This window comes from Aythya ferina (genome assembly GCF_964211825.1).
Source record: "Aythya ferina genome assembly, chromosome: 5".
Classification (NCBI taxonomy): Eukaryota; Metazoa; Chordata; class Aves; order Anseriformes; family Anatidae; genus Aythya; species Aythya ferina.
In genome coordinates, this window is record NC_140301.1 from 19927067 (window position 1) to 19951985 (window position 24919).

The following is a 24919-nucleotide window of genomic DNA, read 5'->3' on the forward strand; positions in this document are numbered from 1 at the left end:
GGGGGGGGCGGGCCGGCGGCGCGTGATTGACAGGCGGCGCAGCCCACGGGGAGGGCGGTGGCGGCGGGGGGGACCTATCAGAAGCGTCGGGCGGCGGTGAGTGACAGCTGGGCGGGACTTGCGTGTGCGTTGGGAGACGGGGGGGGGGAGCTGGGCGTGTGCCGGGGCGCGCTTCGGCTGGGTTCGGCAGGGTTCGGCCGCGCTCGGCTCCGCTCGGCTGGGTTCGGCTGGGTTCGGCGGGGCTCGGCTCCCCCCGCCCGGCCGCGCATTGTCCGGGCGGCGGCGGCGGAGCGCCCCGGCGCCCGGTGCCAATGCGGGGGGGGCGCTGCGCACCGGGGGCGCCTCCACCAGGTGAAGTGGAAACTTCACCTCGCCGCCGGCCCGACGCACGGCTGAGGGCACCCCCCCCCCCCTCCTCCCCGCCCCGGCTTGCTCGGCTCTCGGGGCGTTTTGCGAAGAAAGCCGTCGTTATTCCGCCGCAAACTTCCGCTCCGCGCATCCCTCCGTGGCGCGGGGGAGGGGGGGGCGAGCCGGTGAGTGACCGGGGAGGGGGACAGGGACAGGGGAGGGGGGTGGCAGGGACCGGGGGGGTTGGTAGGGACCCGGAGGGGGTGTGGGCAGCGCCCAGCGGCCGGGCACAGCCGCAGCCACCTGTTAGCGGGGCGGCCGCCCCCGCCCGGTACCGCTGGTCGGGGGTTTTGGGGTGTCCCCGGCCCCGGGGGGAGCGGGGGCACCGAGCCGCAGCCCCCCGCTGCCTGCCCGCCCTCTGCCGAGCCCCGGGGGCGGCCCCACAGCAGCACGGCTCGGCCCCCGAACCCCCTTGCCCGCCCCTAGCCCCCCCTGCCCGTGCCCCTTCCCCTCGCCTGCCCCCTGTCCCCATCCCTCGTCCCCCCTTGCCCATCCCTTGTCCCCCTGCCGCCCCCCCTGGGCACCCCCCGGAGCGCTGCCCCATGCCATAGGGCCGCATGCAGGTGGCGGGGGCGCAGGTACGTGGGGCAAGGTGCCCCGTGCTATGGGGCCACCGGCACCTCCGTTAATCCAAGGGACACCTGGCTCTGCAGGGGGGCACCCCTGCAGCTCAGCCCACCTGGTTCCTGGATGTGTGTTGTGGGGCATGCCCATGGACAAAAGAGCCGCCGAGCAATTGGAGAGGACTGGTGAACTCAGGAGTGATGGCAGAAAGGCTGAAAGCAGCTCGAAGGTCGGTGTGTGTTAGGCACAGCTGCTCTGCTTAAATGGCCTGAGTGGTGTCTCGTCAGCCTGCGGTGCACAGAGTTGCTCCCGGGCAGCCCTGTAAGGTGCAGGCCGGGTACAAACCCCGGGTGGCTTTGTTGTGACTTAGCCCTGCTTGGGTGGCATCGCTGGGTCGTGCACCTTGGAGGAGGGACTGAGCAGCAGAGAGCCCACGGGGCTTCGTGCTGCCTTAACTGAGCAGTTACTGGGGGTTAGGCTCTTCTGCAAAGTCTGACCCAAAATCGCTGAGGAATTGCCTGCCTCGGAGACCAGAGCATCAGTTGTAAGGCTGGTGGGCGCTGGTTTTCCCTGGTCAGAGCTGCTGCCCTCTCTGTCCTCGCAGAGCTCCCGAGTATTTTGCTTTTACTGCCGGGGCCTTGCACGATTTTCCCAGGTGTTTGTAACAGAGTCCGTGTGTGTCCCCCCTCTGTGCACCCAGCCTCGCCACTCCTTTCTTTCCGCTCCTCCAGCGCCTTCCCAGCGTGATTAATAACACGCGAGCTGCTTCATTTCAGCACCAGGGCGGCTGATGCTGATTGAATTCCCTGCTCGGTCTCCTCGGTGGGCCTGGAGACTGACGGCTGTTTTCCCCGCGAAGGAGCGGGCTGGGGTGGGAGCTGTCAGCACGCCACCTTTTAGTCTCGGCGAACAAACGAGCGGCGAAGCGTGCACGGTCCTACCTTCTATGTTTACATTCGAACGATCCTGTAATTAGCAATAATTAGCTCAGCTCGGGGGTATCGCTTATGCGGCAATATTTAAACAAGGCTTGAGACCCGAGGGGCGCTTTTCTGCCTGGCGGAGAGCCCCGGGGAGCTACCCTCGGGGTGGTTCTCTTGTAAATCTGCTGCTCGGCTCCGGGAGGTGGTGAACGTGTGGTGGGAGCAGCATCCCGTGGCCTCCAGGGTGGGGGGGTGAGGAGAGGTACTGGTGCATCGTTTTCTACATCGCTTTCCTCCAACTTGCCTTGCCTTTGGGAGAAGCAAAGCTAATTTTCTAAACTTTGCTTCCCGAGACGCAGCCGTGCAACACTGACACCCCTCGCTCCAAATTCACCCTCCTGCTAATTTGGGGTCGGTTCTCCCCGTGTTTGTAACCCAGACCAAAAACTTCACGTTCTTGACTTAAAAGAGCTTTCTGAAGTTGAATATGGGAGAATGTTACATACAATGAAAACAGAGACAAAAACTACCCCGTGCAGAGTGATTTTGGGGGGAAGGTTGCAGAAAAAGGGAAGAGGCAGGAGTGCCAGCCAGGGCCCGTCTCGCCTGCCATCTTCCCAGACACGCTGTGCCACTGCTTCTGGCAGCCTAGGAAAGCAAAATGGTTGTGCTCTGAGCACGCTTATCTAATTGTAATTTATTATCAGCTTTCTACATAATAGTTTTGAAGTGTAAGCTTACAACCAGAGCTTGATAGGCAGCAGATAAAAATGTAGAAGATACTCAGTGTTACCTGTATTAATCTAGCAAGTACATTTATGAAACGGTATTTGATCCCCTTTATAGCTGGTTGAAGACCACGGAAGAGTATTAATCAAATAAATTATTTGACAAATACAGATGAGATTAAACCAATGATTTATTTGCTAAGTGCAAGTCAACTGCTCTGCCGTGTCACATTCCTCTTTCTCTTCTTATCTTTCCCTTCCAGTTTCACTCCACTCCTTCGTGGTTTCTCTTTCCCTGAGCTGTTCTCAGTATTTGTTTCACTTCATTTTTCCTTCCCCTTTCTCCTTTCCCTGTAGTGTTTTCACTTCTCTGTCATCGTTTTTCTTTCATTCTTTCTTCTGCCTCTCTTTTCATGCTTGTTTGGTCTAAATTAACCATCTTCCCCTTTTTTTCCACCTTGGTGGAGATTTTTACTGAACGCTCCTAGCCAGCTGAACCAAAGGCAGTGTCTGTGTAGGAATATGAAGATGTTTGCTCAGTGGTGATGCTCCTCTAGCTCTCCCCTGACTTTCTGGCTGCTGTGAGAAGGGTGTTTCTGCAATTCTGGAGTTTTCTTCCAGCTCTCATTCTTGCCATTTATTTTTCCCCTATGCCTTTTTATTTTTTTGAAGCGATTTTGACTAAATATCTCAATATCTTTGTATCCTAAGAGAATGACTAGGACCAAATGGCAGACTTTCTTCTTTGTTTTTGTATCCTTATGCAATCTGTTTCCATCTGCTGCCTGATATACCCCCATCACCCCTCCTGGACCTCCTGGTTCCCTGCTCTCGGCATCGTCGTTCCTCCCTTTCCTGCCCTCCGAGGTTACATCCGGGAGGTGTCTTTCAGTAGGGCAGGAGGATTTATTAGGGCACTGGAAGTTTTCTCCCTTACTGTTACTTTTCAGAGCCTGGGTGTCAGGTTGGTTGGTTTAGTGGCAGGAGGCGAGCAGGTTATTGTGCCTGACCAAGCAGAATATTCACCTTAGCAGATCCAGTATTAAAAGATTAAAGTGTCCTAAAAAAGAGCATGCTGTTATGGATAATACTTTTTTTTTTTTTTTTTTTTTGGATGAAATCTACAGAGAATATTCTTGAAAACAATGTGAGGAATAGAAAGCGATGCATTTCAGGGGAGGAAATTTGTCTTGCCTTGGCAGCAAAGCTCAGACAGTCTAGAGGCAAGTGATGGAAGCGTTCAGAGCGAGTGATTTGTCTCCACTGATGATTGCAGTGGTGGTGCTGCAGCGAATGAGCTAAGGCACGGATGTCACAGTTCCCTGCTTCGGTGCTAGGAGCTGTGCGATGACGCCCTCTCGTTCCAGGAGGAAAGGTCTCTGCTGGAGGTGAGTTACGCCGTGCCTCTGGGTTGTGTGCAGTGCCCTGGATAACACTCGAGTACGCTGTGCAGGGAGCAGCCCGGGCAGCCTGCAGTTACAAAGCACGACTGACCGGGGAGGAGGAGGCCAGGAGGAGTGCTCCTGTGCAGTTGATTTGCTGTGGGGAGAGAAGAAAGCTGGTGATGTTAGTTTAGCATGATAGCTATCCAAAGGAAAATGCTTTGTGATTATCTGTTCGATTCCCTGTCCTTGCCGCCTGTTTCTTGGTCTCATGAAAACCAGTGCTGATTAATGACTCGTTCAGGCAAAGCAAAACTGGAATCACCAACTCCTTGCAGCCGGAATCTAGCTTTAAATTTTAGTAGGATGGTCTGTCTCCCGTCAGAGAGAATGCTCTTTCCATGCTGGCTGCGATACCCCCACCTTAATGCACGACCTGCCCGTGGCGTCTGTCTGACGGTGAAGTGCGATCCCTGAATGCCATCCATCTCGCCAGAGCCAGTGCTGACAGAGGGCTCGGTGGGTAAAGCACAAGGCTGAGGACCCAGGAGCCCTGGCTCACTCGTTGCTCTTGGCTGAGCTTGTTGCTGTCTCTCCCTGGACCCTCTGCTTTGTTGGGAGTGATGCCTAGCAGGGTGCTGGGTGGCTCAGTGCAGAATGTCCCCTAAAAAAGGGGGATGTCCTGTCTGAGGGTGCTCTGGTAAGGCAGAGGCAGCAAGAGGGTAGGTACTTGCATAACACAGTGCCGGGCACATCTGTAAGTGGGTTTTTCCTTTTGCATAGCTAAGCCCATTACAAATCAGGCTGCTCACATTTAAGTTAAATTCAGGAGCTGATGGAGCTGAATTTAGATGCGTGTGGGAGCGGTAACTTGACAAATGCAAAAAAGAGACATTGCCACAGCTACAGTTCTCGGGGAAGATGCCTGTACATCATCTGCTTGTTTAGCATCCTTGGAGAGCAGCAGACACTGGGGAGGAGCTGTGACCTGTGAAACGAAGAGGAGGATGCTCTGGCAGTGGGAGAAGGCGGTGAGTCAGATCTAAAAAGTCAGGGAGCAGGAGTGAAATGAGAGGAGCCCCTGTGCACGATGGGGTTGGGCACTTCTCCTGCTTTCCCTTGAGCTGTTCTTCAACACAGCCCTGTAGGAGGAGAGGCGAGGAGTGAAAGAAGAGATCTGTGGAAGAAGGCATCCCCAAGCCTGCTGCATGACGTGGGCCGAGAGCTTTCCTGCCAGTCCAGGCTGAATCGGAATGTGGCCAGCCAAGGGTCTCCCTGAGAAAAGCAGGCTCCAGTGAAGAGTCTTCTAAGGAGAGTCTCACTGCAAGCACTTAGGCCTGAAGCGAGTCGGGATCTTGCTGGGAGGCTCGTTGAGAAGCGAACTCGGTTCATCAGCTGGAGTGTCAGGCAGTCAGGGCTTGCTCCAGTGCCCGGTCTGCTCTGATGCCTCCTTCGCACCATCTTCAGCCCTTCTGTGGTTTGCATCCAGCTCCATTCACAGTCTTCTCTGAACCAAAGAGGAGTGTGTATAAAATAGGTCTGAACATATGAAATTAGGCTGCAAGTGATTTATTTAGTCGCTTGTCCTTTTCATTACCCAGCTAGCTGCTGCAGCAGCCTCCTGGTGTGGCACTGGCTCGTGTATTTCTGCAGTGACAGTAGCATGTGTGCTCTTTCTCTGTCTGGCTTTGTTAGAGCAAGAAAGAGAGGTCAGAGCGCTTGGTGTTACACAAGGCGCTAGAATTCATCTTCTAGAAAAAGAAGGGTGGGCTTGAGAAGACAACCTTTTCAGTGTAAATAGGTAAAACATCAGTCGCTTGGAGGCAAGCGAGACAGACTCCAGCTTAGGTGTGTGCTAATTCTGTAACTGACTTTTCTCTGGTCTCCCCTTGCATCCGTATCTGACCAGGTAGCTCATTGCAGGTACTGCTGGGCTCCTGCCGTGGACAGACAGGCTCTGCTTTGCAGCAGGCAGACCCCGTTGGCAAGGTCAATGCAAACGTGTTGCCTGGTGCTGTGTCAGTTCTGCGTTCCCATCCCTGCGATACGACCGGTGTCAAGGGATCAGGGATCGAAGGTTTCCGGCACCTAGTTAGAGATGTCTTCAGGTGCAGAAGGCTGAAAATGCTGTCACTTCATCTCAGCCACTGCTGGTGGTGCCTTGGAGCTGCAGCATGGGCTTCTCTTGGTCATACCACTGCCGCCCAGCTTTGGCTTCCATGGAGGAGTTTCTTTGAAAGACGCTAGAGGGTGAGATGGAGTGAAAGGCTTTCTCCCCACAAAGAGCCTCAAGAAAGCGGGGTTTTATTTTTAAATATTTTTGATATCAGGTCTTCAAACAGATGTGAATGTCCCTTCCATGTAAATCTTCAAAGCTGTAAGTGGCATCATGTCTTCAGGAATAAGTTGATACCCCATAGTAAACCCAAGTGTCTTGGCCTGTTGTGGGTTGGAAAATAGTGAGAAAACTTGAGTAATTGACAAGAAATGTGGTAGCCCTCTGGATGGGGAGAAGAGGAAGGCTCGATTAAAAACTCAGAGAGCTTTTGGCTCTTGATTTCTGCTTGCAGCAGGTAATTCTGAAATGAGCCATCTCTCTTTCGTCAGCTGCTCTGAGGCACTTTTCATGGAAAGAACAGTGGATCTAAAACACCAGATGCAGTTAATTGATGAGGTATTTTAGGATAAAAAAACTTCCTGGGGGGTGGGATGGTGGTGGACGGAGAGGTAGACTTCTTTGAGAAGCAAAAAACCTTTATGCTTTTTTTTTTTTTTGAACTCGTTTCCCAGGCACCTAATCTAATCTATCCAAAACAATTCTCCTGCAACCAGGGCTCACATATTTTAAAAAACAGTGTAGAAAGGAATGTATTGTGACAGTTTAATTTGCCACTGAAATACGGTCACCTCTGGGGTAATTCAGGGAAACCGTAGAGGAGCAGATGATAAAGCTGCTCAGGAGAGGAGGTGAGTAACGGGAGGCTGTTCGGCTGGAGTGGCAGGCAGGAGATGCCAGGGAGGTGTTTGTGGAGGTGCTCCGAGGCAGGCGAGGAGAAGACCCTCCTGTCCTCTGGAGATCAGATGGATTGGGAGGGAAAGGTGGAGGATTGCAGCACGTCACGAGCCAGGCTGTGTCTCTGGGAGCTTGCATTGCTGAACACACATAAAGGACGAATCCTTTGGTGTGCCTGCAGATAGAAAATTAAGACTAGCTCTTGCTGCTGGAAATGGATGAAAGGGCTGAGGCTGCATCCGTGCTTCTGAGACCCGTCCTGCCTGCTCGGAATTAGGGGCAGTGTGATTCAGGAGCCGCTCTCTGGGAAAACACAAGCAGCAGGTCCCTGCCTGCTGAGCCTGCAGTACAGCAAGCTCCCCGTTGGCAGAGAGCAGGCGTGGAGACAGGATTTCAGAGAGCCAGCCTGGTGGTTCTGCAATATCTGACACAAGCCAGCGCTTTAAAAATACACAGTGCTGCTGCTGCTGCTGTCGGGAAACCCTCCAGGCCCCAGTCTTCCGTGCAGTAGCTCCAGGTGGAAGCCAGTTGGTTCATTTTATGCTCTGCAGGAATGAATTATTACTGGTTTTGGTGATAAATGGTGGCACGGCGGGTCAGATCTGCACAGTCTAACGCCTGGGGAAGTCGCTGTATGCTCCAGTCCCTGGCCAGGGGCTGCTGAAGGCACAGGACAGCTGACTGGGAGCTGCAGTTACAGCGCATGGGTGCAGCTTCTCTCCCTGCAATCTCTAAGCTTTAAAGAGAAAACAAGGCAATCGCAGGGTGCTTTTAAGACAACAACAGAAATCCAGCAGGAGTTTTGGAGCAGAGGTGTCCAGTTCTAAATAAAGAAGTCCGGAGTTGGTTCTGTAGGCCAGTTTGCGGCCCTCAAAACCAGCCTTGTCCGAAGTGAGAACTCCTGGTGAGGAGAGGGAAAGCTGAGTGCGTAACAGGGGGGTTGGGGTTTTTCAGAGCATGCTAGTGAGCACATGGTTTTTGGCAGGACTTGGCGATTGCATTGCGACAGGGTTACAAGGTCTTGCTCAAATTCTGCTGAAGTCGGCTGAAAAGCTCTGTGAGCTGCAGCGAGCACGGGCCGGCAGTCGGAGCGGCATCTCTTAGGACAGTTTGGGTTTTCATCTTTGTTTCAAAGCCTGCCTCTAGAACAAGCTCATTCAGGCCGCAGCTTTAGTAAATATCCCCAGGGAGGGGGAGACAAAAACAACAACAACAACAAAAAATCAAAATAGTCAGAGGGCTCCTGCTGTGGCTGGCAGTGGATACGTGGAGCAGGACAAGCAGCGGGAGCAGGTACCTGTTGGGATGAGGGTGCACGGAGATGATGGCTGAAATCTGAGGTGGGAGCCTGCAGACCCCATCGTAGGTGTACAGTGGGGTGGATGCAGAAGAAAAAGCTCTGCCAACTATAAATCATCTTTTCAGGGAACTAATTTGAACATCTTTTTGTTTTCTGAACCCTTCAGTTCAGTTCCACTGTAGGTAAATGTTGTGCAGGCTCTTCCATGCTTTTTTCCCCTGTTTGATTTGAGGGCTTTTTGTAGCAACTTATTCCTCATTTATCCTGCTGTCAGGGAAGTTATTCTGCCTGCAGTCCCTCTTTGAGCCTAATTTTCTTATTTTCTGTAGCACCAGGGCTGATGGCTTCACAAATCTTACAATAACTCCTCAATCTCTCCTCGGCCAGTCTAGCAGCGTGACAGCTCCATTTAATGTGTGCTCTCTGCTTTGGCTTTCTGCCCCCAGACTCATTATTTAGCATTTGTCTGCATCAAACCCCGGCGTTGCCAGCCCCAAAGGATCATATATCAGAAGTCACGAAACAGAGAATCCTCGAGACTGCTCTGCAAATCCCAAATCTGCCCGTGGCGCACGCAGATGGCACAGGTCTTTTTTCCTTCCTTGTCCCCTGTGTCTGTCCCTGAGCCCCTCTGTGTGTGTGCATCCTTCCCTGACAGCCCCAGTGCCTGTTTTGGGGTGTAAAGTGAAAGCTGCAGCCTCGCCAGGCTCTGCAGTTCTCACAGCACCGAACGTTTGGCTCCTGGGACGCTTCCCCTTCTTCTTCTGCTGGCACAGAGGCGGGTTGAGACCTGCAGCTCTGCCTCCTCGTCGGCAGCCCAGCGGCCCCCGAAACGCCTTGCATCCACTTGGAATATCGTTCCAGGGAAAAGCGCTGCGGAGCTGTCTCTGCGGTAGATACTCGAGAGTATCGGTCTCTCTCCTGCCGTTTGAAGTGTGGTGTTACCTTCAGGCCTCGGAGGCTGGGAGTGCTTTCATGTTGGGTGCAGTCCCTCGCTGAAAAGCTTCCGAGCTCGGTGCAGGATGAGAAACGTCAGGGTGCAATTTGCGTGCCCAGACGTTGACATCTCACATCTCGGCTGCTTACCCTCGGCCCCCGTGGATGCGCGGCGGAGGAAACGAGCGCTTTCATCTCGTCCTAATGCAGATGTCTGAAAGCAGGCAGACAGATTGCGCCTGTCTCTTCCCATCGATCGCAGGGAGGCTCCAGCTGATGGGCTCTGTTGTAGGTGAGATGAATCCCACCTTGACTGCCTCTGTTTTGCCAGGAAGAGTAGCACAGAGAGCAAGGCGCAGCGTTGAATATAGCCTGTCCTTAGCTGTGTGCTGTCTTACCTGGTAAACCTCTACTGCTTTGCTTGAGAGCTGTTTCATTGCAGTTTCTTGCTGGCTGAGAGCTGGAGGGGTGCAGATACCTCCCAGCAGCTCCCTCCTGTGAAGCAGAGGCTTGAGACCTCGAAATCCTAAATCTGGAGCTGAGACACCTGCGTGGGGACTTGGGGTTAACCCTGTGGTGCCTCCAGGTTACAAGGGCAGCAAACATGGGTGCTCTGGGGTTTGGTGGGTAAAACCCATGCCCCTTAACGCTGGAGCACTGCTGTGTTAACAGAGCTGGGTTCTGTAGGGTTGCTTCCCACTGGTGCTCAGCCTTTGTGGTTGCTGTGGAAAGCAGAGCGGTCTTCAGGGAGCAGGGCAGAGGTGGTGAGAGCCTTTCATGAAAAAACTGCAAACCTGAGCAGAGCCAACAGGTAGGAATAAAGCCTGGTAGCCTGGGGAGGATTTTCTTCGCTGGCTGAGTTTCCCCTTTGATTGGGAGCGCTTGTTCCATCATGCCTTTCTCCTGGAGAAGAATTAGCCCGGTGGCAGGAACGTGATGCACCAGGTGTTTCGGGAGCGAGGAGGCTGGCTGCAGCAGGAGCCTGCGGAGCTCAGCCTCAGTCCCTGCGCTGGCGGCCAGCACTGAGCCTGCCCTGCCCCATTTCTTGTCCTATCCCATGCCTGCGTGGTTAGCATCAAATCCTATGACCCCCCCCAAAAATACATGGCTTTGTGCCCCACCTTGCTGCTTACTGAAGCATTAATTCCTGCGAGGTCAGATACCTGTAAATCAGCGTTCAGTTCTGGACAGCCTCAGGAAAGCCAGTGCGTGTGTTCCAGCTGCTCCAGGCCTTTTAACTGCGGTTCTCAGCCGCTGCTCTTCATGTAGGTGAGGAGCCCTGGCTGGTTTTTGAAGGGTCTGCGGAAGCCATGCAGTACGAACAAGAAGTGCTGTCAGGGAGCTGGAGTGTGTTGTTCGGAAAGCTGCACAGGAATGTGTTGGTTTTTTTTTTTTTGGATTGATAAAGGCAGAAAATCATTGCTGTACAGTAAACGTACCCTGTGCAGTAGAAGACCAAATGTCACAACCGTAATGTGCCCATGAAGAGACCTGAAAATGTCAAAGGGGCTCCAGTGTCTTTGCAGTCACGGAGAGTATGTTAGGGGAAAAATTTTGGGCTGACCGCAGGTTGGAAGCGCCCATTGCGTGCTGCAGAGGAAGGCAAAGATACTTCATTGTTTGCTACATGGTGCCTCATCCTCCCTTTGCAATGTGCCTGACCTCTCCTTGCTCTCTTAACCAGCTGCCTGTGTCCAGGACAAGCTTTTCTGCGTTACATCCCACGATGTGAAGGGCTGGGGCTGCATGAGGTCTGCCCGAGGGGATGGATGTGGCTCTGCAGCCGAGACGGAGAGTGTATGGAAAACCTTCAGGAGCCTTTAATTCCCGAAGGAAGGTGCCCCAGAGCCTGGTAGTGCAGCCCCACAGCATGTGTTTTGCATTCATTGCCGTCCTTCCCCTCTGAACTTTGGCACGACAAATAGTGGCCGTGTTTGAAGAGTGTCCCAACGCCTGGCACAGCACCAGGCACTCGCTGCTCCCTGCGCGCCTCCCGCTGTTTGCTGTGCCTTCTGCCTGCTGTTTGTGGGTCCCGCAGGTCAGCAGGTGCGTTGCTGGTGGACCTGCCCCATTTCCCAGCTCTTCTTCGGTAGCTGCTTCTGTTATTTCTTCCACGGGGGAAAAAGCCAAGTCAGCGAGGGCCAAGAGACGTTAACACGGGATTGTTAGTGCCGTGGGTTTGCTTTGCTCTCCCGGCTCAACAGGCAGGTGTACTGGTGCTGGAAAGCTGGCAGCAGGAGCCAGGAGCCCTCAGTCTTTGTCAATTTTCTGTAACTGTGTGACCTTCCTAACTAATTTCTCTGGTCTAATTCCCAAACGAGATGTATGTGTAACTAACTCCAGCAGGGCTCAGAAGGCTGCATCAAGCCTTAGGCACGGGAAATAATGGAACATGGGTGAAGCTGCACGTCGTGTCCCAGGCACAGCTAACCTTGTTGCACGAGGAATTTCCTTAGGAGTTTAAGACCTTTCGGGTGGGAACCAGGCTCCCATCATGGAGAAGCCATCTTCCTTCCCGTGCTTCTACTGATGGCTCCTTCGGTTTCTGATTCAGCTCTGCAAATAGCGCCCGGTGGCTTCAAACTGCCTGAGCAGTAGGCTGGTATTATTTCCCCTGTGAAGGCTGGAGGGAGGGAGAGAAAATTAAAGCAACTTGTCTTAGCCTGAGTCAGCATCACGGAGTGACGAGTGTGTCTCTCTGGAGCCTAGTGAAAGGTCTCTGCCTTATCTGGCTTGATACTTCGCCGGTTGCACAACTCTCACATCCCCTAGATGCAAATATTTTCCCGGGGATGGCCCCAGTTGCCCAAGCAGGGCGTTTGTTCAGATTCTCATGCTTTGCAATTACTATAAGCTTCTCGTGAGAGAAAGGAGGGGGAGTGGTTCAAGGTGGTTTTCTTTCTTTTTTTTTTTTCCTTCTGCCTATTGTTGTTCCTCATCAGCTGGTTGCTTTGAAACAGTGCATTGTGGTTTGCCTTCAGAGGCAACGTGGCGCTGCGAACGCAGCTTCAGAGAGCTGCTGGCAACTTTTGGCTGCGGGCGAGAGGTGCAGGCAGGTCGTGGCGCTGGGGTGCCGTGGTGCTGAGCTCAGCATCGCAGCCAGCTGGTGCCCAGCAGGATGGAGCCATCATCCATCACCCAGGAGCAGCAGCATGAAGGCAGCAGGATGTCACCCAGGGGGACAGAACCTGGTGCTTTGCAAATAAATGTCCATGGTGGGTGCATGACACGCTTCATTTTAAGTGCAGCTGCAGAGCTTTGGGTGGACCTCGTGTAGCTGGCAATTCATGGTGTTTTGGAGTGTGCTGAGCGCTCCTTGGGTTTCTGTGTTCTTCAAGAGCATCAGTTCCTCTGGTGCTGCAGAATTAAAAAACCAAAAAACAACTTGCTAAAAGTGGCATGAAGCACTTGTCATCTAGAGCCCAGATGGGGCACTGACTCTTTCACAATGGTCTCAGTGTCTTCTGCAGACCTTGCAGCCATGTGGGAGCCTTTAAAAAAGGCCGACTGCGTGAATTTTTTGTCTGAACAGAATTTTGGACTGTGAAGTCAGATTCTTGTTTGGGTTGACGTAGTTTATCTCGAGTTTGATCAGAAGTAAGTGGAAATAATGACAAATTAAGCCTGTGGAATGTCAGCCTCCGCTGGGAACAGCTCCTTTGCAGCACATCTCCATTCCTCTGCCCAGTGTTAGACAGCGGAGAAAGGCACACGAACTTCTGCTTATGTTTCTAAGTGTGATGCTGAAGATGAACAGAGTATGACCGGTGGTGCCAGGCCAGCAGAACTTCAGCAGCCCCTTCATCCTCCTGTGGGTTGTAAATAAGTGTTTATGGCTTGTGTGACGTGCTCGCTCCCTGTCCTGGAGCAGCAACAGCCCAGGTCCAGCCACTGAACCCTGGTTTGGGATGCGGGTCCTACCTGAGGCGGGACAGGAGGGGGGTGTGCGGGTAAAAGCAGGACATGGTTGCATGATAGTGCAGAAGATGTATGGTTGGTAGGGGTTTCCGAGTCCAAATCCTGGATCCTAATCAGCCCCAGACTGCAATTCATTTAGGAGTTCATTTACCCCAAGTTTTTGAGGATGGATTTTGAGGCTAAGTTGACAGGCTTTCAGAGCTCGCTGCTTTTTCCCTGCTGTTCAAGTATGAATTTTCCTCTTCTGTGAATATGTTCCCCCTGCAGAACAGTGCAGCGTCTATTTTTGCTCGAGTAGTGTTTCAAGTTAAAGTTAGCTTGTTTGACATGCAAGCTGGTGGTTTTCTGTGGGCTTTTTCTGTTTAAAAAAGCTTTTTGCAAACATTGATTTTTTATTTTTTTTTAATGCTTCAGCTGAAGTTCCTGTGTGGGAACAATGAGAGCTATGTAGGAACTGTACCCACTCCACCATGCTGTGGCCTTGGAGGTTCGTTGTAGGGACAGACACAGTCCTCAGGGAGCTGCTTTCTGAAAATAAGAGAGGGTTTAAGGGGGAAATGAGGAAGCAGTTTATTTCCAGTTAGGTGTGAACGATGTCCGAGAATGACAAAGTGCTGTGTATGCCTTAAGAGTCATGAGCAGCAATGCTGGTGAAGTCTGCTGCTGCCAGATGAAGGAGGGAGCCTTCATCAGTACATCATCACTTCCCAAAACCTCGCTGGTGACTTGTGTCTCCTCCAGGCTCCTGCAAAAGCAAATAATCATGTTTGAGATCTTACAGCCAGTCCCACATTTCAGTGTGTTTCCAGGAGGCCTGATGATACTGGCAAGGCCATAAAAATAAATAAATAAATAAATAAAAATAAAAATCACAGTTCAATCTTAATCTCTGCATTTATCCTGCTTTTCCAAGGAAGGATCTTTTTGTCTTCTTACCAAGCTTTTAAGGAGAAATGGACGGTTTGGTTGTTCTCTGTTCGCGTTAAAACAAAACAAAAACCAAACCACCACCAACACTAAACCAAAAGAGAGCCCCCAGGCCCTCAGCAAAGCTCTGAAAGATCTGGTTGTGCACAGGTAAAGATGATGTGACTGCTCTTGGTGGCTGTTGGCTTAGAGGGATCACTTCCATGTCTTACGGGTAGTTCCTGAGCCTGACTTGAGGCTCACAAGATGGCTCGTGCTGTGACAGGAGCTGGGAAGCTTGCGTCACCTCACGAGACAAGGCGATGTTTTTAGGAGAACCAGCTCACATCACCTGCCCGTTTTCTCACTTTCTTGTTCTAACTCCTACAGAACAACCTGCGCCCATGACATGTGTTGTTGCTTGGACATCTGTTGCCCTCACAGCCTCCACCAAGTCAGCAGAGGTACCGCAGGCAAGTTCTGCAGGTAGGGGTGAGGATAAGTGGAGAGGCCTCAGGCCACACATAGCACCAGGCCATTAAGCTCAAACAGCAGCTTTGGAGCTGCTGCAATTCATGTTTAGAGTAGCAGGCTGACAAAAATGAAATAAAATCACCGTCTTTGGTGCTCGGGAGGGCAGATACTGAACACCTTGGAAGGAAAGGTCGGGGCCTGTTTGGTTGATGAGGGCTGATGGAGAAGGGCGATAGCATGAGTTGCTCCCAGCAATTGGTTGTTTCAGAGCGATGCTGGCCATATAACTGTTCCTAACCCCCACTTTAATAGCATATATCAAGTAAGTTTTAGTCATAATGATGAGGTTGTGTTGCTATATGGTAGGGGACTAAAGGGAGATGCTTGGATTTTTCCCAGTGGGCTGAAGGGAAGGTCATTTTATTTAATTATTTATATTTTAAACCAAAGCCACAGTGTCGTGAATCAGCTGGGTCTCGGCTACAGCAGTTCTGTCTGTGGTCCCCACATGTTACCCAACATGCCTGCAGCTCCCGTAGTCTGGACAAACCCCGAGACCACGATGGGACACCTGCAGGTCTGGTTTTCTGTCGCTCCCCTTGCAGGAGCTCCTTCGTGGAGGCTCTGCACATCCTCGGGAGCCAGTGCTGAGGAACAGGAGGGAACACGAAGGTAGGATTTGGGATAATTAGGAGACCTCAGCACTTGTTCTGACTCTACCATGCTTCACGTGGCTGAATCGGTCCATCGTGTTTCATCATGTTTCTGCTTGGTTTTTTGATTGCTGACTTTCAGAGCTGCTCTGCAGTCTTCCTCTGTGCCTCCTGACTGAGTGAACTTGTATTTTTAATCCTTCGTTTCCCAGGAAATGTCACTCTGCCTTGTTCCTGTCTCGAGATGCTGAGAGGGTTAAATGCTCCATATGTGCTAAGGTTGAAAATAAAGATTACATGAAGCCTTAAGCCAATGTTGACTGGCTTGGCTTTAATGGCTTCATTGATGATACTTTCTGCCTTTCCCTTAAACCGATCCTCCAAGGTCAAATATCAGGTTGAACACTCAGGAGTTTGGTTGTGACTCTTAGCTTGGGCTGGCTTCTCCCTTCTTCTGGAAAATTAAAAATCTCACACCTTTTCCATACTAGACACACATAGTGGCTCAGGGCTGTCGGGTGAAGTTTTGAAGTTCTGAATTTGCCTTTTGTGGTTCTTCTTTTCTGAGACCAAACAGAACCGTTTCCATGAGCCTTATCAAGTCCAAGAATAAATTCAATAAACGCTGCTGCATTTCTTTTTGGAACGTATCTGCAGTGTGTGCATCCTCAGCATTGTAGAGCTGAGCTCCTGCAGCAGGATCAGAAAGTCTGAGGGGAGGTGTAGGAACCCTCTTTCTTGTTTGGAGAATACCCAGTAGGACAAGACCCTGCTCTGGGTCTCATACTTAGGGTTGATTTCCACTGGAAAGAGGAAAAGACAATTTTGGGGCTACTTGAGAATCCTCTATGACATCTTCCATGCCCAGGCATTGCTTCTACTGTCCTAAGGAGCTGAGCTGGGAGCCAGGCTGAATGCTGCTTTTTTACTCTGTTTATCCTGGGAAGTGTAGCACAGTTCAAAGCTCAAAAGTCCCTCTTTAAAAAAAATAATATATATATAAATTTTAAGCAATGTGATTGCCTATACAGGAAATAACAATACAGGGAAAGAAAGCGTGCCTATTTTTGTGCACGTGAAAGCTGACAGTGCCTGTTTAGACTGGTGCTTTAGCCCTTTGGCTTCATACTTACTTTTTTACTAATACAAATAACATCAGGCTTGTGCCAAATGTTTTATCCTCAGCGTTAATATCACCAAACAACTTTCCTGTCCCCTTTCTTTTTGTTTAGCAGCTTTTCCTCCTCTAGCCCCCTCTTGCCCCTGTCCAGCTGCATGCTCTTGGCTCCATCCCGCGATGTGATGCACATCAACGTTTCTTGCTGCTGCGGGGCTGGGGGAGTTTGCCCTTCAAGGTTGATCTATGATGGAGGCATATTGACGTGCCTGAGGGGAAAAGAAAAAGGACATTAAAGGATGTTTCAGCTAGATGAGTACCTGTGGGCTCATGTTGCTCGGTTTTGCTCTCCCCAAGCTGTGACTTCTCCGGCTCACACTGCGGACGTTTGGGCAGTACTTTGCACGGTCTCTTTCGTGGCGTACCTGCAGCAGAAAGCAGATACTGAAGGAGGTGAAATGCTGTTGCTGTGTTCTGTAAGCACCAGCTGTGTTTGATCGCCAGGTACCTGCTGGAATGGCACCAGCTGCTCCTCTTTGCCACCCTGCGGGCAGGTGCTGGTCCCTGGTTGCCTTTTTCTCTCTGGAGACTTGCACGTTTTCTTCTTTCTGCCCCCAGTTCAGAGCCTGCATCCAAACTCCCTTATTTTTGTCCTTTTTCTTCAAAAATGGACTGCTCAGCTTTGCGTCCTTTTACTTCGTAAGCAACCTGACTCAGTTTTGCCCAGCGAGTTGTCGTTCTGGAAGCTCAGGTTATCTTTCAGATAACTGGGAAATCTGGCTGGTGTGACCGGAGGGAGTGCTTGCCAGTGCTTTTGTGCTGATCCAGTGCTCGTCAGAGCCCCGCGTTGCCTTTTTCTCCCTGGACAGTTGCTCTGCGTGGAGCCAGCACATGGTCGAGTCCGAGAGGCAGGGCAGGGTCCCTGGGGTGTGACGGCCACGTGAAGTGCAGTGAGATGGCTGGATCCGGACCACCTCCTTGCCTCCACCACAGACCAGGATCCAGGGACCAGTTACGCAGCACCAGGTTTCAAAACAGGGAGAATATTCTCAGGGATCTCAAGAAGACCTCGGTGCCTAACCTTTAGGACTTATCAGGGGAACCTCAGCTGCTCTGCTGCTCTTGGAGGCTTTATTTACTTGTTAATCAGCTTGTCAAGCTTCAGTTAACTTCTGCGTTTAGGTGGAGCCACATCTCTTGCAGGTCTGGTGCCTCGCTTTTCTGTGGTTTCTTTTCAACCTTAATGTGCCTTTGGAAGCTGGCTGTGAGCCTGCCCAAATCCTGCACGTCGTCGTTGCTGCAGGCTCCTGAGGAAATTCTGGAAGGAAACCACCCCCCCAGCTTCTGCTGATGGTGCAGTTCTGCCCGCAGATGCTGGAGGTGATGGAGCTGGCATGGTGATCCTGTCCCCTGCACGCTCAGCTGCGGACGGGAAGCATGGTCTTGTGGCAAAGGCTTGAACTTGAGGGAGCAGAAATCCCCAGCTTTACCATAAGTTTCCTGTGTGACCGTGACCGAGTCACTTAATTGCGGCGGGTTCCTCATTGCGAGGGGAGTTATGTGCTTGATTGCTGGGCTCTGAGTTCTCGGGTTGGGATGGGTGCAGCTGCGCGGCAGGCAGGATGGAGTCCCTGCGCCTTGGCTGTTCATCTGTCACTCCTCAGCCAAAAGAGGGAGAATCCTCTCTTTCCAGTATCGGGACGTGTAAGTCTTATTTGCAGCAGATCTGTGCCGTGACAGTGATTCATTTAAATAATGCACCCACAGCAACAGTGCTCTGATTTTTTTTTTTTTAATTTTTTTTTAAATCCAGGCTGCTGCAGAGGGAGGGAATGTGAGCATCACAGAAAGTAAGTCCTCTTGTGGCTAATTTACTGTGAGCAGCAAAGTGAGGCTTGAGTAATCCAGGACCCAAACTTAACAAACAGGCTCCTGATCCAGACTTGTCTCTCGTGCCTTTAGACCTCTCTCCTCCTGTGACTGTTGCTTGATACTGCCTGCAGGATGCACCCACCTTGCTGCTGGGCCCTGGCAGTCATCCTCCTGAGCCGTGTCTTGCTGAGAAGTTCGTCCTGTGAGAAGTGCTTGCTCTGGCCGAGGTGTGTCTGCGCAAATCCTCACCTCACTTTTCTTCTGTGATGAGCTGAGCGAGGTCAGCTCCTTCTCTTCCCTCCCTGGGCCCCCCTTTCCCTGGCACCCGTCAGGGAGAGCGTTATTGTTGCAGAACGATTCACCCTGGGCGGTTTGCAGGGTGAGGAAGGGATTTGTTTAGCTGTCCTGCTCAGCCTGTAAATCAGCGGCATGCCCCGAACTAGCTGCTGCATAACGCCTGATGCATATTCATGCCCATGAGCAGCGCAGCACGGCCGGGACAGCTTTGTGTCACTGTGCTCATAACGTGCCCCGGGGGAACGGGGGCAGAAAGGGGTCTGTCTCAGCAGCAGGTGCCTGCCTGCTTCCCTTTATCTCCTTCCCCAGCTGCCCGCTTCTTGTTGGCTCCCCAAGATGCACAGGCACTTGCTTTTCTGCAAAAAAAAAGTGCATTTTTTTTTGTGCCTGCAAAAGCTCTGCAAGGGCTAAATGAGTGCGGAGGGATGATCATTATATTTGATCACGGAAATGAAATGGCTCACTAATAAAGGAGACACTCTAGAAATATCTGATTTTGGCTCCGTGGGGTCACTCAAGCTGTTCCTTTGAGCTCTGGCTTTGAACGGAGCGTGAGGAGGTTTTTATCAATGTCCCACGGGGAGGGCAAGGCAGGGAACTCGCTCTCCTTCCTTCCTCGGGCCGTCCCCGTGCTCCCTCACCCGCCACCGCCTGCAGAGCCGAGGCCGTCACAAATGTGCTGCTCTGCCCCGTGTTTCGAAAATTTGGGGGGAAAAAGGCTGTGCCACGTTTCCCTGGAAAAGATAACGCTTTGGAGGATGTGATTAGCAGCCGGGGGTACCCCGTGTGAGAGGGTGGGTGGGGATCCACCCTGCTGTTCCCCTTCTAGTACAAGACCTAGGGGCTGGCTGGGGATGCGGGCAGAGATGAGTTAGGCTCCAACACGTGGGCTGCTTTGTCCCCCTGTGGGGAGCAGACCCGTGGAGCTCCTTGCTATAGGACAGAGTGGGTGGCAGGAGCGTATGTGGGTTCAGGGGAGGCTGGAGGAGTCCTTGGGAAAGAGCTGTTGAGGGTTGCTGAACGCAAGCTGTGCCAGGCCCAGGAAATCCCCTGGGCTGAAAATAGCCAGACGCTGGGCGAGGAGCAGGGGGAAGCAGCGCGGGGAGGCTGGGCTTCGGCCGCACCAACACGGGGATGCTGGAGCCTTGCTTTTGCTCCAGGGTGAACCTGCCGGGAGCTGCCGCCCCGTACCGGTGTGCTGCCGGAGCTGAGTGCCACTGTGGGGTTGTGAGGATCCGGGGTTCCTGCTGTTTCAAGATGTTTTCATCTCATTTCCTGCTGCTGACCAACAGGCTCTGTTCCTTTCCTTCCACTCCCCAAACCCGGCTCCCTGTCTGCATCTTGCTGCTGCAGTAGCTCCGGCGAGACGGGGCGTGTGCTGCTTGCACCTTTTTGTTCCCAGGGACCAAAGCTTACTGATACTCTTCCAATAGCATTTTGCTCCCAAAATTGACCTTTTTAAAGGCTCTTTTCCATGAAATGTTAAAAATTAAAGAATTGAAAACATTATTGAGACAATTCTCAGAGCTTCCCAGTTGCACAGACCTTATTTCCTCACCCATTTATTTCCTTATGTTACTCACATACGTTAGGCTTTAAAGCAAGCAGGAAGCCCAACAGCCAGACCCTATTTCCATTGCAAATTTTTTTTTCTAAATGAAAATGGCTTAGATGTGTTTCCTGAAACCAGCTTTTTGTTTTTTCCCTGTCAGCAGTTGCTTCGGAGGCACGGGGCAGGGTGGGGAAGGAGAGGAGAACGGAAATCATGGAGGGAGAACGCAGTCCTTGGGGACGGGGCGCTTTTGTCCCTGATACACGGTGTTAGTCACTCTCTGTCAACTCAAAAAAAAAAAAAAAAAAAAAAAAAAGCATATCTCAGCTGCAAAATGCTGCCTGTGACCCCTGCAGAGTGTTAAATGTGGCCCTGGGTTGGTGAGTGCCTCTGGTCGCTGCCCCAGCCTCTTTCGGTGTCGGCTGCTCTCTTCTCTCCTGTTACCCCGCCTCGTCTGTGTGTCGGGGCATCCTGTCCCTGCCCGTCCCTGCCCCCTCCCTGTGCTGGTGGCACAGTTGTGAGTTCACGAGGATAACCGGAGGGCGGTTTGGGCTTTCCCCCTTGCTTTACTCTGCCTCTCCAAGCATCCCTGCTCAGGGAAGTGCTGCTCTGCGGGGAGCTGTCAGCTCTGGCAGCCAGACACAAAGACCCAGCAGGCAACCAGCGGCTTTCCCATCCAAAACCTGCATGTGGAGCTTTTCGCCTCCCGCTAAGGCCCTGGATGGGAAGTTGCCTCAATTTAGTTTCTGCCTTTGCTACTGGCGATGGCTTCTTTGCCTGGCTTTGCCGGTCCGTGGGACGAGGAGGAGGATGGTGTGCATGACCAGCCCTGCCTGTCCAACCCCTGTGACCAGTCCCAAGGCATTACAACCTGGTACCAGGTCAGGAGGTGGCTCAGAGGCCAGGATTTTAATGGGTTTAGTTGTTACCTGCAACGTGGGCTGTGTTTTTAACTTCCCTGGGTACCTGTCCCTCTCTCCATAAGCACCTGCCTGGCTGCGCTGTGGGCCGGAGGGGAAAGCAGAGGAGCCCATTTCCTCAGTCCTCTCCGTGGAGCAGCAGCAAGTGACGTGCAGAGCAGCACGTGTTATCTCTGTAGATAAGCCATGGTTGGCTTGGAAGTGTGCTTCTCCAGCAGACACCCCAGTGGGACGGGCTGGTCGCTCTCAGGGAGAAGCAGCGGTGGTGGGAGGTGAAGGTCCCACTGTGAACTGCAAGGACGTTACGGCACCTCGCAGAGCTTCTGGAGATGTGGGCGTGAGCAGCCCAGGCACACTCAGTTTGATCCTGGGGCCATTTTGCGCTGCTGGAAGTTCCCCTTCACTGGTGAGTGCAAGTGTAATGAGAAATTGAGGAATTGAGGAAGTTGTCTGTGCTCACACTCAGGCCAAGAGGAGAAACGTTGGTGATCAGCTGATGGCAAGTGCTGCACTGGCTGTTCCTTGGGGTCAGGCTGTGGTTTATAGGCTCCTGAGATAAGGGGCCTGCTGGTCTTTATGTTGAGTATAATCATTTTGATTATACCCAATATTTTGTATTTTGTATCATCTAGGGCGTGACTCCGTTCTTGAGTATCAGTTCAGAGAGAAAGCTCTTGGATAGCTGGTTTGTTGGTTGTGTTACCAATTTATAGAGATTGTTTGCTGGTTTCTGGTATGTTTATAAAACTACTCGGCATCGCTGTGACTACCAGGTGCTTTTCTTACAGAGGGAGCTGGAGAGAAAGAACTTCGTTAAATTTAGGAGCAGGTGAGCAAGAGCAGCGTGGTCAGACCAGCTTAGTGCCAGCAGCAGGTAACTGTACTGCTTTTATTAACTACCAGGCAAGGTGCAACACGAACAGAGAGAAATCAGAGATCAGCAAGCTGTCGGCAGTACTGGTGGGGATGGTGCCATCCTGCTTTCCTCTCTCCTCCCATCTCTGCTGGCCCGTGCAATCACCAGATGCTCGAGCACCAGCTCCTGCCACCCTCGCCTGTCTTCTAGGAGAGCACCGAGGGCTGGAGGCCCTGCGCTGCCTGGTGGCACGATGGCAAGTGAAAAAGAGCAGGGATTTAACTTCTTTGTGGTCAGGTAGTCTCTGGCAGAGGCGATGTGTTGCCAGAGGTGCTCTAACTAAAGCTGTGTCCAGAGCCAGGACCTGCCTGTGCCTGTTGAAGACCTCGTGCAAAGCCATGGCTTGCACCTTGGTGCTGGGGCTTACGAGTGTGCTGCAGAGACAATCCCTCTCTTTCAGGCTTGCCTCTGACTTGAACCTGCCTGCAGCTTTCTGCTCTTCTTCCTCCAAGGTTTCCTGCATCCTCTTGAACATCTGCCTGTGCTTTGAGCCTCCTACGTGATGTCATTCCTTATCCCTTTTCTCCTCTGGAACAATATTTTTGTGCTCAGTCTCTTGGGACAGGCTGCCTGTTCCTTCAGGTCTTAAAGAGCTTGCAGAGGATGGAAGAAGTCATTCTGTTTCTCTTAGACTGCTTTTTTTTTTTTTTTTTTTTTTTTTTCTAATGCAAGACATTCATTATGTCCAGGCTGCTTCTCCAAAGCAGGGCCATGATTTGCAACTTTCCTTACACCTCTGGCACCCCTCTCTCTTTTCATCTTGCAGGCTGCATCGCCTGAGTTTGCAGGTACGAAGCCAGCAGCCAAGCACACTGTGTTAGATTTGTAGCTCACTTCTTGGTTAATGTAAAAAAAAAAAAAAAAAGCAAGTAAGTGAAAATGAAGCATTGGATGGGCTGTGATTCACACAGAGCAGCAGCCTGCCAGCCTGCTCTCCCTAACCTCTTTCAGGATGGGCAGGCCACTGAGAACGTCAGCATTTTGACCCTTGAGTGAAAACGAGAGGTGGCATTTCGTGCTCCTGGAGGGGTTCATCAGGCCCTTTGGGCGCTGTGCTTTGGGACGCTGCTGGCAGTGTTGTGTGTGAGCAGGTGGAGGGGTGCGGGCAGCAGGGTTTGCCTTGTCATCAGGCAGGATTCCCGAACTGCAGGCATGGTGGGCTGCTGGTGACAGGCTGAGATGAGCCGTGTGCTGTAGAGGACTTGGGGCTGCTCTGCCTGCTAGGAATCTTTGCCAAAGGGAACTAAATCCAAACGCTGCGGCGTTTGTGGCCGAAAGGTTCCTCAGTTCTCAGGATGAGACCTATTCAAAGATACCTGCAGAGGTGGAACTGTTTTTGGGTGCATTAAAACGTGCTCCCGGTTGACAGGTGGGGTGTAAGCGTTCAGCAGTGAGCAGTGTTTGTAAAACTTTCATCGTGGAAACGTGAAATCCACGGGGGAGGGCTCGGGGGCTAGCGGGCTGGGAGCAGCTGCTGCTGCCAGGCGGAAGCGCTCGGCTGGGCTTTCCTAGACAGCTTGAATGGGAGCCAGGAGCCCTCTCTCTCCGGGAGAAAATCCACGAGGTCAGGAAATGCAGCAGCAGCTCCAGCTCCACGCTAGGGCCCTTGGCTTGGCACTGAGATCCCAGCCCTTTTCCCAGGCGGTGCGCTCCTGAACGGCTCCCATCTCCTTGGCGTCTTGCTCAGCTCTTGGTCCCGCTGCCCTGCATGGCTTGCTGGGAATCCAGCTCTCAGGAAGGATGCTGGGTGCTGCGGAGGTGATAAGTTTGGTTTGGTGGGGAAAACACCGGGCAGTGACCCAGCTCAGCCTTCCAGAGCGCTGTTCCCGCGTGGTGCAGGACTGGGAAGCTGTGCTTTTGTGTTTTCTTTTGGGTCAGCTCTGTCTGGCCTCTGCACGAGCTGCTGAGAAATGCAAACTCTTGTTTTAGCTCCGCTGGAAATTCTCACACCAGGAAAGGTTTTGGGAAAGCCACTGTCACCAGAGGTCCTGCTTTGCATCGTGGTTGTGCTTGCTCTTTTGCAGCCATTCCCTTGCTTTTCCCCGAGATGCTGAGTGCTGAGAAGGACACGCTCTTTGTTTGTCTTCTTGCTGCTGAGCCAGCAGCTAAGAAAAGGGCTCTGGAGAGAGAGAGGTGGCTGGCTCTGGCTGCTCCCAGCCCGGGCGGGTGATCGAGCTGTCTGAGTGGTTTAAGGTTGCAATCAGATGGGGATTGAAGTCAGAAAGTTCTGGCCTACTTTAGAGGAGATCTCTGCTGCGTTAGCAAATCCAGCAGATGCGGACAGGGGCTGGGCGCAGGGTGGCCGCTGCTGGTACATCGGGTACCAGCCTTAGCACCAAAAACACCCTCCCTCGTCTTCACAGGGGAGGTGGCAGCTTCTGCCAGTGGCTGGATGGCAAACACCGGGCTACCAGGAGCAGCCCTCACCCCTGGGAGCAGCGGGCTGGTGGTGTGCGAGCTCTGCCTGCGGGATGCCAAGCGAGCGGAGGGGCCATGCATGCGGCGATGCCTGCCCTGGGGTGGCTCTCAGCCGGCAGGGCTTGCAGCCCGGCGAGATTGCTATTTAAACCTTCGGAGTTTTGTAATCTTCCTGCCGTAAGCGCCGAGCTGAAGTTCCTCTTTCTCAGCAGGAGGGGAGCAGGAATTTAAGGGAGGGGGGAATTTTCCCCCGCCGAAGGGTGATGGCAAGTCCGCATCGCAGCCCGATTTGGAACCGGCTGTAACGAGCCTTCCCAATTAGTGCTTTCCCTGGTAGCATCCTTCTCCCCTGTGGTCTCTGCCAGCCTTCTGTATTCCCTTATTCCATCCTCTATATTCCCTCACCTAGCGCCACTCGCAAGTTTGCACGCGGACTGTCAGGCTGAAGGATTGCAGAGCACCAAGGGTGAGGCGCTGGGCATGTTTTTGTGTTGGCTTTGATTGATTTCTTTCCCCGTTTTAAAGTAGCCATCATTACGCGGGGAGGGTATTAGGTTAAAGAGCTCTGGATGCTGCAGTTCCTCGCTGTAACCGTAGACCAAGCCTCGTGTTGTAGGTGAGG

The 24919-nt window shown here is 52.4% G+C and overlaps 1 protein-coding gene across 3 annotated transcripts in view; it reads left to right on the plus strand.

Moving 5' to 3' along the window:
• The first annotated feature begins 184 nt into the window (after nt 1-184).
• HRAS (HRas proto-oncogene, GTPase) overlaps nt 185-24919 on the plus strand; it is a 35701-nt gene continuing 10966 nt past the window's right edge. The window contains exons 1-2 of one of the 3 annotated variants that reach the window (XM_084521149.1): nt 185-533; nt 14469-14564. The gene's annotated coding sequence lies outside the window, so the exon portion shown is untranslated. Of the gene's footprint in view, nt 534-3942; nt 4012-14468; nt 14565-24919 lie in introns of those variants that run through there. The other 2 variants (XM_084521148.1, XM_084521150.1) reach the window with 2 other exon arrangements.